This window comes from Gossypium arboreum, chromosome 8 (assembly GCF_025698485.1).
Source record: "Gossypium arboreum isolate Shixiya-1 chromosome 8, ASM2569848v2, whole genome shotgun sequence".
NCBI lineage: Eukaryota > Viridiplantae > Streptophyta > Magnoliopsida > Malvales > Malvaceae > Gossypium > Gossypium arboreum.
Genome location: NC_069077.1, coordinates 117955247 through 117973573, shown reverse-complemented (window position 1 = coordinate 117973573; position 18327 = coordinate 117955247). Strand labels below are relative to the sequence as shown.

Sequence of the window (18327 nt, the reverse complement as noted above, 5' to 3'; positions counted from 1 at the left end):
CCTATCTTATTTTGACATTCTTTTCTATACATCTATCTTTGTACATTGAGGGCAATGTACATCTTAAGTGTGGGGGGGTATTTATTTCACTATCAAAAAAATCTCTGAATGACTGCCTTGTTCTCTTGAAAAGCTCTCATATCATATTTAGGATAAATTTTGATTGATTTATGATTTTGATTGATATATCTTGAATTAAAACATAGGCATTTATGCATTGATTGTTTAAACCTTGAGACATTAGAGAATCAAGGATGATAAGTTGATTTTTAATAATTAAAAATTTCAGGTTGTTTCCTCAAAGTTTAGGTATTACTTTGAGTTGGAATTCACAAGTTTTAAACATCAAAATGCCATTATTTTTGTGAGATTTTGGAGCCTTTTGAGCATCTATTAATTCTTTCATGCTCACTTTTATTATTGCTTTGAGTGCGTCAGTATTGAACTGTTATTCAAAACTTGCTTGATTATGCTTGTCAAGACCACACTTTTTGATTTGATATGTCAAAATGAGAAAGGCACTTAGGATTAACCCACTCATGCCATGAAAAGCCTACCTCCACGATTAACCCTTAGTAAACCTTGTTGAGCTAACAAGTCAGTTCTTGTATTACCCTTAATATTAACCCTTAACCCATTATTGTTGAAATCCCCTAAATTAATTTGATCCCTATTTTTTTTCAAGATTGGAATTGAAATAGTTGCTTAGCTATGTTTTATTCTACTTTGTAATTTAACTTGTTCTTTAAAAAAAATGTATACATCTTAGTAGTAGTAATTTTCTGAGCTAAAGAAGTTAAATTCCATATTCTAAGAAAAGCTCTGTTGTACGCAATTGATGACTAGCTATTTTTTCTAGTTAGGCAATTTTTCAATTCAATCTCAATTCTAACTTTTTCTTTCAGCTTTTGACCACACCCCCTAACCAAAGCCACGTTACAATCCTCTAAAGACCTTTTGATTGATGTATCATCTCAAATTATAGTGGTGGAGATTTGATTTTTGTGTAAGCCTATGGTAATGACTTTTCATTATTGACTATTGAGTGCTTCATTTATTGTCCTTAAACATCTCAAGTGATTTGACAGAATCTTTAGTGAGGATGTGAAACTCTGTGACATTTTGAATCACAGGTAATTATTTAGACGAGGGGAAACACCTATGTTTTTAGAATAAAATGCTCAACTTGGAATGATTGAAACTTTGATGTTCTTTTAGTTGAATTCTCAATGTATGATTACCTATGGATTATTTTGAGATATTATCAATAGAAATTATAAGTTTAAAAGAATTTTTTTTTAATTATGAGTTGAGAATTTTGCTTGAGGACAAGGAAATGCTTAAGTGTGGGGTATTTAATAAATCGTAATTTATACATATTTTTACCCCATGCTTAACGCATTTTATGGATGATTTTCTATAAACATTGGTGAATTCGATGCTCCTAATGCTTTAATTTCATGTTTTATACTTAAGAAAGCATAGGAGAGTAAAAGGAATGAGAAACAGGCCAAGAACAGAGAAAAATTGGCCAAAGTACGAATTCAACACGGCCTGGACCTCCTCACACGGGCAGACCACATGGCCGTGTCAATTTGGTAGATTTGAAGCACGAATCACACGAGCGTGTCACACAGGTGTGTCCCTGCCAATCCCAAGTTGAGTCCAATTCGGAGAAGGCCAATTTTGAGGCCTTCCAGGCATTCTAAAGCCTATAAATACACCCTAGACGAGGAAAGTAGGGGAGACACAGAGAGGGAGGAAGGAATTACTCGAAGAAAGCCTATGATATGATTATTTTATGATTATTTTGAGGTCTATAATATGATTTCATGATTGTGTGAAAATTTCGTGAAGAAATTCTATGCATAAAATGCTTAATTTGAAGTTAGGGACTAAATTGAATAAGTTACAAAACTTGCATTCTAGAAGTTTCTAGTATGAAATTGCTTTGAAATATTAATTAGGAGGTCTTAAACAGAAATTTGACCAATTTCTAAGTTTATGGACAAAAATTGGACATGGATGGAATTTTTGAAAGTTTAATAAGGAAGGGCATTTTGGTCATTTTGATATTAAATGAAATAAAATGGGAAAAATAACACAAAAATGATCATCTTCTCCATAAGTTGCTGCCAAATTTTGCTCTCCACCATAGCTAGGTTTCAACACTTTTAAGCCTTGATTGTAAGTGATTTATATGCTCGTTTTTAATGTTCTTTACATTTTTGAAATCCCCGTAGCTCGATTTACCTGTTTCTACCAATATTTTGAGCTAGGGTTTATATTTAAAAATTTACCCATGAATGATATGCATGAATTTTGATGTTTTATGGTAGAATATGAAGCTTGAGATTGTGTTAAACAACTTTTGCTAAGTGATTTTACGTAAAAACGACTAAAATGACAAAATCGGTAAAAATACCTAATGTTCATAAGTACATGTTAGAGTGAGAATTGAATGTTGCTATAGAAGGGAAAAATGATCAGCATATCATAAAACATAAGAAAATAGGATGAAGTTTAATTTACGAGATTTGGGACAAAAGTGTAAATATGTGAAAGTTTAGGGGCAAAATTGTAATTTTTACAAAATATGATTTTGGGTTGATTTGAATAATATGAGTCCTAATTAGGCTATATTTGAAATGATAGAGCAAGGAAAATTGAAATTCGGGCTAAAATTGGCAAAATACCAAGTTCTGGACATAATGGTAAAAATGACCATTTTCGTATACAAGGTAAGTTCATATGTAAATATTGTAATATAACCGTTATTTTAAATCATTTAATAGTATTTATACGATATTATGATTGTTATCATACGACAATAATAATGTAGTAAGACGATGAATGATGAATAGAAATGTGATATATGTTTTGGTGATATTATGCTAATGTTGGTTGGTATAATTGCTTTGTTAAGTTATTTGTTATTTGCATGTGAACTTACTAAGCATTTATGCTTACTCCTCCTTCCATTCCTTGTATTTTTGAAAAGCGGCTTGGAGATCGGATGGTCGAGGCACGCCACACTATCAATGCAGACCATCTCGGTATGGTGGCTTGCATATTTTGGTAATATGGCATGTATAGCATTATAATCCTTTTGTGTATATAATCTTATTATATAGCTCATGGATGGCATGGAAATGTTTGAGAATGATTAGCTATTGGAGTGGCTAATCGAGATTATATTTGATAACACGTATGCTTTATTTGTTAACTAATCTATGGAAATCCATAAAATGGTGAAATTGGCTATAAAACAGAATCACACAGCAGTAGTGACGTGAGTTTGAAAAATCACTAAAACTAGTAGAGATAGAATTAGATGATGAATAAAATAAGGAATTGAAGCTTAATTAATCTATTTTCATGTGGAAGAAACAAAAAAGGTAAAAGATTTGGATTTTATGAGATATTTACGTTTTGGTGAAATAGGGTCAGAGAAATTTCTGGGTTTTGAATTTAGAAATTCACCATAATTTGTGTAAAATTAATTATGTCTCAAAATTTATATGTATGGATTACTTATTGAGTCTATTTTTAAGTGAAATAAACGGCATAGTCATTGGATTTCTGTACAGAAAGAAATTTGATTCGTAGTGCACAGGGGTCTGAGTAGCCAAACCTTGAAATAGGGGAGACTTTAACTAAAAAAACTATACTAATTGGCCTGACAAAAAATTCTAAAAAAAATTATTAGATAGATATATGAGTCTAGTTTCAGGAAAAATTTACAGACCTTAATTTCGAGTTTCAGAACTCGAGATATGAATTTTTAAGCCACTGTGATGCAATTAGCCACCTTGTCTGGAAATTTTAAAAAAATAAATTATTTGAGCTATTTAATTAATGAATTAAGTCTGTTAACACCTCGTGCTCGACTCCGGCGATGGTCTCAGGTACAGGGGCATTATACGACTCACACGGGCGTGTCCCTGCCGAGCCCAAGTTGAGTCCAATTCAAAAAAGGCCAATTTTGATGGCTTCTAGGCATTCTAAAGCTTATAAATACACCCTAGAGGAGGAAAGTAGGGGAGGCACAGAGAGGGAGGAAGGAATTACTCGAAGAAAGCCGATTGATCCATCTCAGAAGCCAGATTCATCATCAAGACTGAAGATCTCCCCTCAATTTCCCTTCAAGAGTTTTGGGTTTTCTTTATGTTTTGTATTTATTATTCTTCTGAGATGTTTTTCTTTTTACTTATGAACTAAATCCCCTAAATACCTAAGGGGGATGAAACCTAAGACAAATCTTGTTATTAACTTTTGAATTGTATGTTAAATATTTAACTTGTTCTTAATTATGTGTTCTTAATTCTTGTTTTGATATCCTAGGATACTGATTCAAGATAAGCTCTTATTCAGAGGAAGAATATACCCTGTCTAAGAGTACATTTATCATAATTAAGTGGAGTTGATTGCGCGCCTAGAGATAGGGTGACAAGATTTTTCCAGATTAGGGTGAAACCTAATAAGGGGATCCATAGATCGAGTTAATGCAACCCTAGGGCGTTAATTAGAGTAAAGTCTCAATTATTCAATCTAGGGATTAGACGTTATTAGTCTTGAATAGGGATAATAACATAACTTAGGGATCTCTACAGAACAAGTTAAATGAATAAATCGTCTGATTCGGAGTCAGGATAACAAGTGAAGTTTAGGTGGATTTTTCCTTAGGTATTGTCTTAATTCAATCGTTTTCCAAAAGTAATCCCTCAATTCTCCTTTCTGTGAATTCTTAGATTAGTTAATTAGTTAGGTAAAACAAAACCACCTTATTCTTAGGCTAGATAATAAAAATATAGTCATTACTAGTACTTTTAGTTCCTTTGGGTTCGACAATCCAGTCTTGCTAAAACTATACTACTGTTCGATAGGTACACTTGCCTACATCGCGATAATAGTTAGTTTCAAGAACGATTAATTATAAATATTTAAAGCTTACCTGTCACGAAAATCGCGATCATCTTTCAGTTTTTGAGGCACCTGTCTTGAAATGATTACACTAAAAGAAGTACTTAAGTTAATTTGTTCTCCTACCTTAATTTTCTTACGTATCGCCATCATTTCCTTTAAAAACTTGGCATACTTGGGAACCTTCTCAATTAACTCAAGTAAAGGTAGATTAATGTTAAGTTTTTTAAATAGGTTCAAGAAACTTACAAATTCATCCTAATCCCTTTTTTGTTTTTCTTCAAGTCTTGAAGGGAATGGAATCTTTGTGATTCTGGAATCTTTAGGTGTTTTTTTTTGTTCAATTGATGGTGCCTTCATCTGTTTTGGCCTTGGTTCTTCTTCAGCTTTCAAGAATCCCTCTTGAGGATCATCAATATTCTTCATAACTCTCTTCGAAGAAGGGTTTTCTGGGCTATTCAGTATTTTGCCTAATCGAAGTACTATAGTCTTCACATGCTCCTTACCTTCCCTCTGTGGATTATCTTCTATATTGCTAGGAATATCTATGCAAATTTTTCTTTTCAAGTCGCCCATCATGCTCATCAATTGGCTCATTTGATCCTTAAGCTTAGTTAATGTTCTTGTTAAGTTGGTGCACTCAGACTACACCTGCTTGACATCAATTCTCATTGACTACATCTCTCCCTCAATTATTCCTAGTCATTGACCACATGCAGTATGGTCACTAGGGTTGGCTCTATCCTAAGGTTTCTACAATTAAAGAGCTTGGTAATCAATATTTTTAACTTGATTTGAACAGTTACCTCCTCATTGGTTTCCTCCCTATCTCAGGTTTGGGTGATCCCGCCAACTAGGATTGTATGTATTTGAATAAGTTTGCACCCCTATTCTTGATGTAGTTTATAACCTCAGTAGGATTATTGATATAATGGAAGAGTGGCTTGTCTCCTCCATGCATAGACTTTGTAGAAGTGGACTCAATATGGTTAAGTCTATCCACTATTTATTGATACTTATCATCCTCTTGGACAACTTTGACTACAGCAGGTTTATAGCCATATATGAGGCATTCAATCAGCCACTTACAGGACCTTAATGCCATATTTTCAATAATTTTGTACATGTCCTTGAATGTCTTGTTCATTAGGGCTCCTCCTCTTGCTCCATCTAATCGAGATTGTGCATTTGCATCCAATCTATTATAAAATACTTGCAGTTGAATCCACTCAGGAAATTCATGGTGTAGGCATTTTTGAATCAACATTTTGAAATGTTCCCATGCCTCATAGAAAATTTTTCCCTCCATTTGTCTAAAGATAGCGATCTCTCCTTTTATTTGAACTGATTTGCTGATTGGGAAAAACTTATATAAAAACTTGCCAGTGAGTTCAACCCACGTCATGATAAACCCTAGTGCCTACGAGTCTAACCAAGAAAAAGCATTATCGATTAAGGAGAAGGAGAACAGTCGAAGACAAATAGCGTCATCAGTGACACGGTTATATTAAAAGTATCAGAAATTTGGAGAAACGGTTTTAAATATTGATTAGGGTTTTATGTTATAGTGCTCATAAACTATAGATTATTATGAATCATTTGAATCATAGTCGATTTGATCTCGAAATTATTAGTTGTAATTGTCAGTCTTGCTATACTTTCTTGAACAATATCCAGAATTGGTAAGGCATAATCCCTTAAAGTTCTCTTATTTCGAGCCATCTGTCTGTTTACGGAAAACTAGGGTGCTGGTGGGTTTTCGAGGGCATTATCATCAGCATCGTCAAATAGTGAATGTTCACGTGGTACGCTACCTGCAGCAAGTGGTGGATCTTACATCTGCTACTATTGCTATTGTTGACGGTGATTTCTTCGTATTTTTCTTTCTAGATCAATGGCTACTACAATAGGTGTCTCCTTACTGCGAGTCATACACAATACCCAGAAAGAGGATATTAGTAACAATAAATAAAATAAAATTGTATTCATAACTTACAAATTTCTTCATTATACATTTATGTGCAAAATTTAAAATTAACCTAATGACGTTGCCTCCATAGCGACAATGCCAAAAACTCGGCCACTTCTGAACGTACTAACGTTCAGAGTGTAAATACAGTAATAAAATATAGAATGACAAGACCGTATCTGAAAGTATACTGGTTGAGTTATAATTTAGTGTTACAACAAAGTAGGTAAATACTCTAAGGATCATACCCAAGAAAGGCAAATGCTAGATCTATTCTAGCCTAAACGCTAAAAGATCTAATTAATACTTTTAAATCAATTATAGTACGAGAGAAAAATGACGGTTGTTATGGATTTTATAATAATAATACTAAAATAATATAAAATAAATAAAACTCAAGAGATAGAAGAGTAGATTAAATCAAATCTTTAGAAGAGTAGATTAAATCAAATCTTGATTATGGGTGATTAGCTCGCTTCGATAATCCCTATCAACTGTTGATTTGGGTCCCTCGTCAATCAACTAGTCGCTACCCTAGCAAGATCTTCTGATTATCCACTAACATAATGAGTTAGCAAGAACTACTTATATCTCGACCTTACAATTTAGACTAGCTTGGTGATAAACTGTAATTCATACATATTTTTATCCCATGCTTAGCACATTTTATGGATGATTTTTTCCTTAAAATTGGTTAATTCGATGCTTCTAATGCCTTAATTTCATGTTTTATACTTAGGTGAGCATAGGAGAGTGAAACGAACGAGAAACGAGCCAAAAAATGGAGAAAATGGGCCAACGTACGAAATCAACACGGGCAGACCACACGGCCGTGTCAATTTGGCAGAATCAAAGCACGACTCACACGGGTGGACCACACACCCGTGCCCATTTAACAGCCTTGACCACGGCCTTAAGCAATCGCACACGGGCGTTTTACACGGGTGTGTCCCTGCCGAGCCCAAGTTTAGTCTAATTCAAAAAAGGCCAATTTTGAGGGTTCTTAGGCATTCCAAAGCCTATAAATACACCCTAAAAGAGGAGGAAAAGATGTACAGAGGAGGAAGCAGGGAACTGCTTAAGAAAAGTTGATTGATCCATCTTAGAAGCCGGATTCATCATCAAGACCAAAGATCTCCCCTCAATTCCCTTCAGGAGTTTTGGGTTTTTCTTTATGTTTTGTATTCACTATTCTTCTAAGATGTTTACCTTTTTAGCTATGAACTAAAACCCCTAAATACCTAATGGGATGAAACCTAAGATAAATCTTGTTATTATTATCTGAATTGTATGATAAATATTTGACTTGTCCTTAATTATATGTTCTTAATTCTTGTTTTAATATTCCAGGATATTGATTCAAGTTAAGCTCTTATTCAGAGGAGGAATAGACCATGTCTAAGAATACATTTATCATAATTAAGCGGAGTTGATTGCGCGCCTAGAGATAGGGTGATAAGATCTTGCCGGATTAGGGTGAAACCTAATAAGGGGATCCATAGATCGAGTTAATGCAACCCTAGGAAGTTAATTAGAAAGAGATTTCAATTATTCAACCTAGGGTTAGACGTTGTTAGTCTCGAGAGGGATAATAATATAACTTAGGGATTTCTACGGATCAAGTCAAATGAATAAATCGTCCGATTCAGAGTCAAATAACAAGTGAAGTCTAGGTGGATTTTTCCTTTGGTATTGTATTAATTCAATCGTTTTTCCAAAAGTAATTCCCTAATTCTATTTTCTGTGAATTCTTAGTTTAGTTAATTAGTTATTTAAAACAAACCCCATTATTCTTAGGCTAGAAAATAAAAAGACAGTCATTACTAGTACTTTTAGTTCCTTTGGGTTCGACAATTCGGTCTTGCTAAAGCTATACTACTTTTCGATAGGTACACTTGCCTTCATCGTGATAATAATTAGTTTCAAGAACGATTCATTATAAATATTTAAAACCTGTCACGAATATCACGTATCAATTTTTTGGCACCATTTCCGGGGAACTAAGATATTAGGAACACTCGATTTTTATGACTTTAGCCATTTTACTTTTAGTGCAATTTAAATTCTTATTTTCTTTTCTAATTTTTCATTTATTTTCTTCTGGCAGTTTTTTTTATAGTTTATCACTAAAAGAAACCTGTCAGGACCATTACTTTTTGACAGTGAGATCGATCGCACAGTTCACAGAAACCAAAGAGAAATAAGGCGAAGCTTAAGATACATAAAGAACGAGCAAGAGGACGATATTCAAACCCCAACCGAGGAGATGGCTAAAAACCAAGAAAATCCGCTACCTCCTGCAATTGTTGTTAATCAAAATCCTACTCCGAGCACTATGTATGATTATGCTAAACCTAATTTAACAGGAAATGTGTCAAGTATAGTTAGACCTGCTATTGCTACAAACAATTTTGAACTGAAACCTAACACAATTCAAATGATACAATAGTTTGTTCAGTTTGATGGTTTGCAGGATGAGGATCCCAACGCTCACTTGGAAAATTTCCTAGAATTTTGCGATACCTTTAAAATTAATGGTGTTTTTTATGACGCCATCCGGCTTCAGTTGTTTCCCTTTTCATTAAGGGATAAGGCTAAACAGTGGTTGAACTCGTTACCACGAGGGTCAATCACTACTTGGGAACAAATGACCGAAAAAATTTTATTAAAATATTTTTCGTCGGCTAAAACAGCCAAATTACGTAATGATATCTCTTCTTTTGTATAGATGGATTTAGAAACACTCTACGATGCATGGGAGAGATACAAGGACCTTTTAAGAAAATGCCCTCACCATGGGTTACCGCTTTGGCTACAGGTTCAAACATTCCATAATGGCCTGCATCCTTCGACTCGGCAGATGATTGATGCAACTGCTAGAGGAACTATCAATAATAAGACACCTGAGGCAGCTTACAAATTTATTGAGGAGATGTCACTGAATAATTATCAGTGGAAAGTTATGAGAATAAAGCCGACGAAAGCAACTTTTGTTTTCAACCTCGACGCGGTTACTATACTACCTATCCAAGTAGAACTCTTATATAAAAAGATTGACGGTTTGTGTAGTTATACTTAGGTAAATCCAGTGATGAGGTGCGATTCAAATGGAGGAGGAGCGTGCATAGAATATCAACCCTTCAACCCTAGCATCAAGGAGGAACAAGTTCAATATATAAGTAACAATAACTCTAGATCCCAAAATAACCCATATAGTAACACTTATAATGCAAGTTGGAGAAAACATTCCAATTTCTTGTGGAGCGGTCAAGGAAATCAAAGGCCAAAATATCCTCCAGGTTTTCAACAACCACCCTACCAACAGGAAAAGAAGCCAAACCTTGAAGAAATGCTCTCAAAGTTTATATCAGTGTCAGAAACTCATTTTCAAAATACCGAGACAGCACTTAAGAATCAACAAGCATCGATCCAAGGGCTCGAAACTCAGATTGGACAGCTTGCCAAGTTGATTTCTGAATGACCACAAGGTAGCTTGCCAAGCAATACAGAATCTAACCCAAGGGAGCAACTCAACACGATTACTAGTCAAGATGAGGAATGGTTAGTCACACCTGAACCAGAACCAAGGCAAGAAACTAAGGTAAGCAAAGGTAAAGGTGAAGTAGACCACAATGAGCAGAAACCGGTAAGTACAGAATGCAAACCTCATGTGCCAAACCCTAATGCGACAAGGAAAGACCGTTCAGATGAACAATTCGGTAAATACCTTAAACTCTTAAAAATTTACATATTAACATATCGTTTATTAAAGCTCTATCGCAGATGCCAAACGTAATGAAATTTTTAAAGGAGCTTTTAGCAAAAAAGCGGAAGTTGGACGAGGCTTCACATGTGAAGCTAAACGCAGTTTGCAGCTATTTTATAGAATAAACTACCCAACAAATTGAAAGATCTAGGGAGTTTTACAATTCCTTGCTTAATTAGTAGTTTAGATGTTAATAATGCATTAGCTGATTTAGGGGCTAGTATAAATGTCATGCTGTACAGAATGTTTAAACAACTAGGTCTTGGGAAACCCAAACAGACTAGGATGAGCATTCAATTAGCAGATAAAACTATAAGATTTCCTAGGGGAATTATTGAAGATGTGCTAGTTAAAATCGATAAATTTATATTTCCCGTTGACTTCGTTATTCTAGACATAGAGGAGGATAACAACACCCCTTTGATTTTAAGAAGACCCTTTTTAGCAACTGGTGGAATGATTATTAATATGGCACAGGTGAGCTCACACTTCGTGTGGGAAACAAAACAATCACCCTTTAAGCTCGCAATTTCGGCAACGCTTCGAAAATTGAAGGTGATTGTCTAAACCATTCTACTACAACTGACAATATAGTGCAACCTATTTTGCAGGAAATGAGTTTGAATGAAGTACATGAGCCATTTTCAAGCAATAGTAGAAGATCTATTCATGAAAAACAAAGGCTACCAATCTAGGAGCTAGATGAATGGCAGACACATAAACCGAGAACACACGATAAACCAAAACTACGCCAGAACAAGCTCAATACCTTTCCAAATCAACTTAAGGTTGGAGATAAAATTTTAATAGATGTCACAGATCCTCACATTATCACTGTCAAACTAAATGAAGAAATCCCTTTTACGATACTTAACATTTTCCCATTCGGTACAGTCGAGGTAAATCATCCCAAGTTTGGAACTTTTGATGTAAACAATACCCGCCTAAAACCTTATTTTGATGAGATTCATAGCAGGAATGAGGAGTATAAACTCCTCGAACCACCATGACCATTCAATGGAAAGGTAAGTCGAGCTTAGACTATAAATAAGCGCTTCTCGGGAGGCAACCCTAGCACTAACAATATTAATTTCTTTAAATTTTAGTTTTAACATCTAACATACTAACCGACTCATAGAACGCAAGCTTTTGAAAGCACACATGACCAAGAACACGGGCGTTCTTAGGACCGTGTGAAAACAGGGAAAAATTTTCTTCCCCAAGACGGGATGCGATAAGTAGCCACGATTGTACGACATGGCCGTAGGCGAAACTGCCAAACTAACACGAGCGTGCAACACGCCCGTTTTTTGAAATCGTGGGTAAACCTATTAGTTTAACACGGGCGTGCGCCTTCGTACACGGGCGTAGGAAAAGCGAACGGAGATCGACACGGCCGTGCAACATGGCCGTGTACACCAATGCTCTTAATTTCAAAAAATATGAAACGCACGGGCTAAGCTTCACGGCCGTGTGCCCCAATTTCTCTATAAACACCTATTATTTATTTTATTTTATTTTTATCTCTATATTTTGAAATTATTTTTAATACTATTTCATCCTGAGTTTTTACAATTTCTATTCTTCGGCTATTTCATTACGAGTAATTATGCTTCAGTATACCTCTTAAAGAATTCCTGATTTGTTCACAGTCAGAAAAAGCCCCAAAGTTCATCCTCACATAGGAACTAAAAACTCCACCGAGAAAGGTTCTCCACGACTGCCATGTCCTACTCAACCACGACCATAGCTACCACCAAATATAATATTCTTTTGGCGCAGGACTTATGGACAAATGAACCTCTACCACCGCCGAAGTATCCTCCTCTATCCTCACGCTGATTATTCTCCAAAACTCTAGTTCAAGGAAATTCATTCATCTCTCAGCAAGTTTCACTTCTCTCCCTTTCTTATTTTTATATTATTTTCTATATATCTATCTTTGTACATTGAGGACAATGTACATCTTAAGTGTGGGGGGGTATTAATTTCACTATCAGAAAAATCCCTGAATGATTGCCTTGTTCTCTTAAAAAGCTCTCATATCATGTTTAGGATAAATTTTGATTGATTTATGACTTTTATTGATATATCTTGAATTAAAACATAGACATTTATGCATTAAGGGTTTCAACTTTAAGACATTAGGGAATCAAGCATGATAAGTTGATTTTTGAAGAATTAAAAAACTTTTAGGTTGTTTCCCCAAATTTAGGTATTATCTTGAGTTGGAATTCACAATTTTAAACATCAAAAAGCCATAATTTTTGTAAGATCTTGAGCCTTTAGAGCATCTATTATTTCTTTCATGCTCACTTTCATTATGAGTGCGTCAGTATTGAATTGTTATTCTAAAACTTGCTTGATTATGCATGTCAAGACCACACCATTTGATTTGATATGTCAAAATGATAAAGGCACTTAGGTTTAACCCACTCACTCCATAAACGCCTACCTTCACAATTAACCCTTAGTGAACCCCCTTGAGCGTAACAACCCATTCATTGATTTACCCTCGATATTAACCCATAAGTCATTATTGTTGAAATCCCCTAAATTAATTTGATCCATATTTTTTTCGAGATTTGAGTTGAAATAATTGCTTAGCTATGTTGTATTATTTTTTGTAATTTGACTTGTTCATAAAAAAAATACATGTATACGTATTAGTAGTGGTGATCTTTTGAGCTAAATAAGTTAAATTCCATATTCTGAGAAAAAGTTCTATTGTACACAATTGATGACTAGTCATTTTTCTAGTTAGGCAATTTTTCAATTCAATCTCGATTCTAACCCTTTCTTTCAGCTTGTGACCACAGCCTTTAACCAAAGCCACGTTACAACCCTCTAAAGACCTTTTGATTGATGTTTCATCTCAATTTATAGTGGTGAAGATCTGATTTTCATGCAAGCCTATGGTAATGACTCTTCATTATTAACTATTGAGTACTTCATTTATTGTCCTTAAACACCTCAAGTGATTTAAGTGAATGTTTAGTGAGGATGTGAAACTCTATGATATTTTGAATCAAATGTAATTACTTAGATGAGAGGAGACAACTATGTTTTCATGATAAAATGCTCAACATGGAATGTTTGAAACTTTGATGTTCTTTCAGTTGAATTTTCAATGTATAATTACCTTTGGATAATTTTGAGATATTATCGATAGAAATTATAAGTTGAAAAGAATTTATTTTGATTATGAGTTGAGGATTTTGCTTGAGGACAAGCAAATGCTTAAGTGTGGAGGTATTTGATAAACCGTAATTCATACATATTTTTTTCCCATGCTTAACACATTTTATGGATGATTTTTTCTTAAAATTGGTGAATTCGATGCTTCTAATGCCTTAATTTCATGTTTTATACTTAGGTGAGCATAGGAGAGTGAAAGGAACGAGAAGTGGGCCAAAAAATGGAGAAAATGGGCCAACGTATGAAATCAACATGGCCTGGACCTCCTCACACGGGCAGACCACACGGCCGTGTCAATTTGGCAGAATCAAAGCATGACTCTCACGGGTGGACCATAAGCCCGTGCCCATTTAACAGCCTTGACCACAGTCTTCAGCAATTGCACACGGGCGTGTCACACGGGCATGTCTCTGCCAAGCCCAAGTTTAGTCCAATTTAGAAAAGGCCAATTTTGAGGGTACTTAGGCATTCCAAGCCTATAAATACACCCTAGAGGAGGAGGAAAAGATGCACAGAGGATGAAGCAGGGAACTGCTCAAGAAAAGTCGATTGATCCATCTTAGAAGTCGGATTCATCATCAAGACCGAAGATCTCCCCTCAATTTCCCTTCAGGAGTTTTGGGTTTTTCTTTATGTTTTGTATTCATTATTCTTCTGAGATGTTTACCTTAGTTATGAACTAAAACCCCTAAATACCTAAGGGAAATAAAACTTCAGATAGATCTTGTTATTATTATCAGAATTGTATGACAAATATTTGACTTGTTCTTAATTATGTGTTCTTAATTCTTGTTTTAATATTCCAGGATATTGATTCAAGTTAAGCTCTTATTCAGAGGAGGAATAGAGCCTGTCTAAGAGTACATTTGTCATAATTAAGCGGAGTTGATTGCGCACCTAGAGATAGTGTAACACCCCAAACCCGAGACCATCGCCGGTGTCGGACCCGAGGGTTAACAAACCAAGTTCACATGTTTTTTTTTTTTTTTTTTTGCCCACCAATTTGACATTTCCAGTCAGGCTGGAAAACTGCGTCACTGTCGCCTTAAAAATCATATCTCGAGTTTCAAAACTCGGAAACTGGTTTCGTAAATTTTCCCTGAATTTAGACTCATATATCCATCCATGGATTTTTTCTAAGATTTTGGTCAGGCCAATTGGTACAGTTTATTAGTTAAAGTTACCCTGTTACAGGGATCGACTGCTCTGACCTTCGCGCGGTATAACTTGAATATTTCTCTGTACAGAGCTTTAATGCTGGTGTCGTTTGTTTCTAATGAAACTAGACTCAAAATGGAATCTGTACATATAAGGTATATCTCCTAATTCTTTTTGGATAATTTATAGTGAATTTTTAAAGTTGCGACAGGGAACCCAGAAACCATTCTGGTCCTGTCTCACAATAGCTTTAATATCTCTTAACCTGTAACTCCTATGACCGTTTCGTTTCTTCCATATGAAAATAGACTCATCAAGGTTCATTTACATAGCTTATTCACTATCTAATTCCATTCCTATGAATTTTGGTGATTTTTCACATTCATGCCACTGCAGCTGGCAGCATCTGTTTTAAGATAGGACTCACCTATTTGGTGGTCTCCATGATTCAACTAGCCTTACCATACATAGGTTCATATATGATCATTTTAACCATGCCAATGGCTGATCATATGACCAACATTCTCATTTCAAGCCATAGCCACATCATGACACAAAATATATACATACAACCCACAATTAGTCTAAGTTCATACTTCCCTTTTCGAGCCATTTTACATCGGCCGTACATACTTACATTACAACATATTTAACAAACAAGGGTAGTCCTATACATGCCATCTCAAGTTCAACCCAAAATTTATACCAAAATGGAGGCTTGATAGTGTGGATGACTTCGACTTCAACGATCCCAAATCCGATTGCCTCGGCGAAATCTAGAAAACTAAGAGCCAAAGCAACGGGTAAGCATTTTTATGCTTAGTAAGTCTCAAGGAAAATAATGAACTATAATTTACAGCAATACATTCACATAGCCAAATGCATCATTTCATTAATACACATTCTTACATCATACTTCATCATTATATAAGTTCGCAAAGCATCAATCAATTCAATAACTGAAATTCAATAGTCGATTGAGCGAATGTTGCTCACACACGTCGACTTTCAATGCACATAAACGTACCTTATCCTTTGGGCTTTCCGAGTGTACTAATTAAATTCATTTCAGCAACCAACACTCACCTCCAGCCCAAGATTCTTGAATATAACCGGATTTAATCACGTGCACAAATGCCTTGGTCTTAGCCGGATAGATTAACTTGCACGAATGCCTTGGCCTTAGCCGGATATAGCCACTAGCACAATTGCCTTGGGTCTTAACCGGATATAATTTCCAGCATAGTTGTCTTGGGCTTAGCCCGACATCATTCAATTTCTCATGCACACATACATCAATAATCATTGGACATACATATTTCATTTTCGTTACTAAGGCTCAAACACAAATATAATCATTAGCATATTTGCCTTCGGGACTTAGCCCGGGTAGAATTCAAATACTCATACACACATAATCAATAATCATGCACATCCATATTTCATCTCACACAATTCAAGTAAGGTCACTTCTTGAGGACTTACCTCGGATGTTGTCGAACGGCTTTTCGGCTATTCGATCACCTTTTCCTTCCCCTTGTCCAATTGTGGCCCTCTTAGCTCTTGAGCTAATTCAAACAAATTCAATTTATTAAAACCTCATTGTGCTTGCTTATGGCGAATATGACAAGGATTTTAAATGGTCATATGGCCACTCTTTAGCTTGAATACACAATGGTCATGCACATTTTATACTACATCAAGCAATTCAATACAATTTATTTGAGCATCAAGGAAATGCTAAGGCCTTCAATAGGCTACCCAAGGCGAATATTCATGTACATGTTGAGGTCAATTTTGCACTTAATACCTCACAAAACAGCATGCAATCTACTAATTGATGCTTTGCACATTGTATTTAAAACTTATAATATAGCATCAAGCACTTATATGTGTGCTAGGCGAATTGTGCTTGCAATTTCACAAGCATTCTTCCACATTTCTCCTTTAAATCAATATATTCATCACTTAGTTCATAACCAAACATAATGTGCAATCATATATATGCATATATGAGCATGGCCGAATTTTCAAGGTGTCCATAGCCATCCAAAACACAAACTTTTAACTAACATGCAAGAAGCATGAATCATGCTCAAGAATGCATCATGGCCAAGTATGACAATCATGCTCCTTTTCAACTTTAATCATGATAAAACAAAGAAAACTCAAAATCTTACTCATGAGTAGAAAATCCATCATTGCATGCATCATCATCAAGCTTCACACTTAGCATGCAATGGCTTTATCACTATAACAACTTTGGCCAAATACCATTTCCATGGCATACCAAAGATTTGAGCCATGGCTAACATGCACATCAAGTTAGCAACCAAAACATGCATGAAACTCCCAACACAACCTCATACATACCTTAATCTTGATGCAAATTTAGCCAAATCACCTTCTAGATCTCTTCAAAACAAAGGAAATGAAGCAAAATCCTTCTTCCTCTTAGTATTTTCGGCCAAAAGGAGAGAGCAAGCATGAACAAATTTTTTGTTTTTCTCTTCTTGGTTGCACGGCAATGGGGTATGCCACTCTCTCACACACATTTTTTTTTCATTCTTTTCTTACCCATGCTTATTTGTTTACTATTTCTCCCTAATGCCCAACAAAACATGTTTCATGACATGTTTAACCCATATTCTTTGTCATGGCGGCCATTACTTGTAAAAGGGGAATTTGACATGCAAGTCCATTATTTTGCATGCATGCTTTAATTAGTCATCACATATTTCCTATCGTACTTTCAAAGTTCACTACTAAGTCCTTTCTTATAAATTAGCACCTAATTAATAAAAATCGAGACACGAAATATTTACGCATACCAATTCCACATACAATAAGTACGGAATATAACATTTAATTATTCTTGTGACTCGGTTTCGTGGTCCCAAACCACTCTCCGACTAGGGTCACATTCGGTGTCACAACTCTCCCCACTCAAGAGATTTTCGTCCCGAAAAGCTTACCGTAAATAGGTTCGGATATCGCTCTCTCATAGAGTTCTCGGTCTCCCAAGTAGCTTCTTCTATCCCGTGCTTGAGCCATAACACTTTCACTAGCGGAACCCGCTTGTTTCGCAACTCTTTCACTTCTCGTGATAGGATCTGAACCGGTTCTTCCTCATAACTCATATTAGCTTGAATTTCAATTTCGATGGACTAATCACGTGCGATGGATCGGATCTATACCGTCAAGCATCGAAACGTGGAAGACATCGTGAACCTTTTGAGTTCGGGGGCAAAATCAAACGATATGCCACTGGACCGACTCGCTCGATATCTCATATGGCCCAATGAACCTCGGG

The 18327-nt window shown here is 35.5% G+C and overlaps 2 non-coding genes across 2 annotated transcripts; one reads left to right on the top strand and one right to left on the bottom strand.

Annotated features, from left to right (window-relative positions):
• Positions 1-6158: 6158 nt before the first annotated feature.
• Positions 6159-6264, top strand: LOC128280182 (small nucleolar RNA R71). Its single transcript, XR_008270362.1, has one exon. It is a non-coding gene; the product is annotated as a small nucleolar RNA R71 (small nucleolar RNA).
• Positions 6265-9587: 3323 nt separating this feature from the next.
• On the bottom strand, positions 9588-9694 carry LOC128280065 (small nucleolar RNA R71). Its single transcript, XR_008270246.1, has one exon. It is a non-coding gene; the product is annotated as a small nucleolar RNA R71 (small nucleolar RNA).
• Between the last annotated feature and the right edge of the window lie 8633 nt (positions 9695-18327).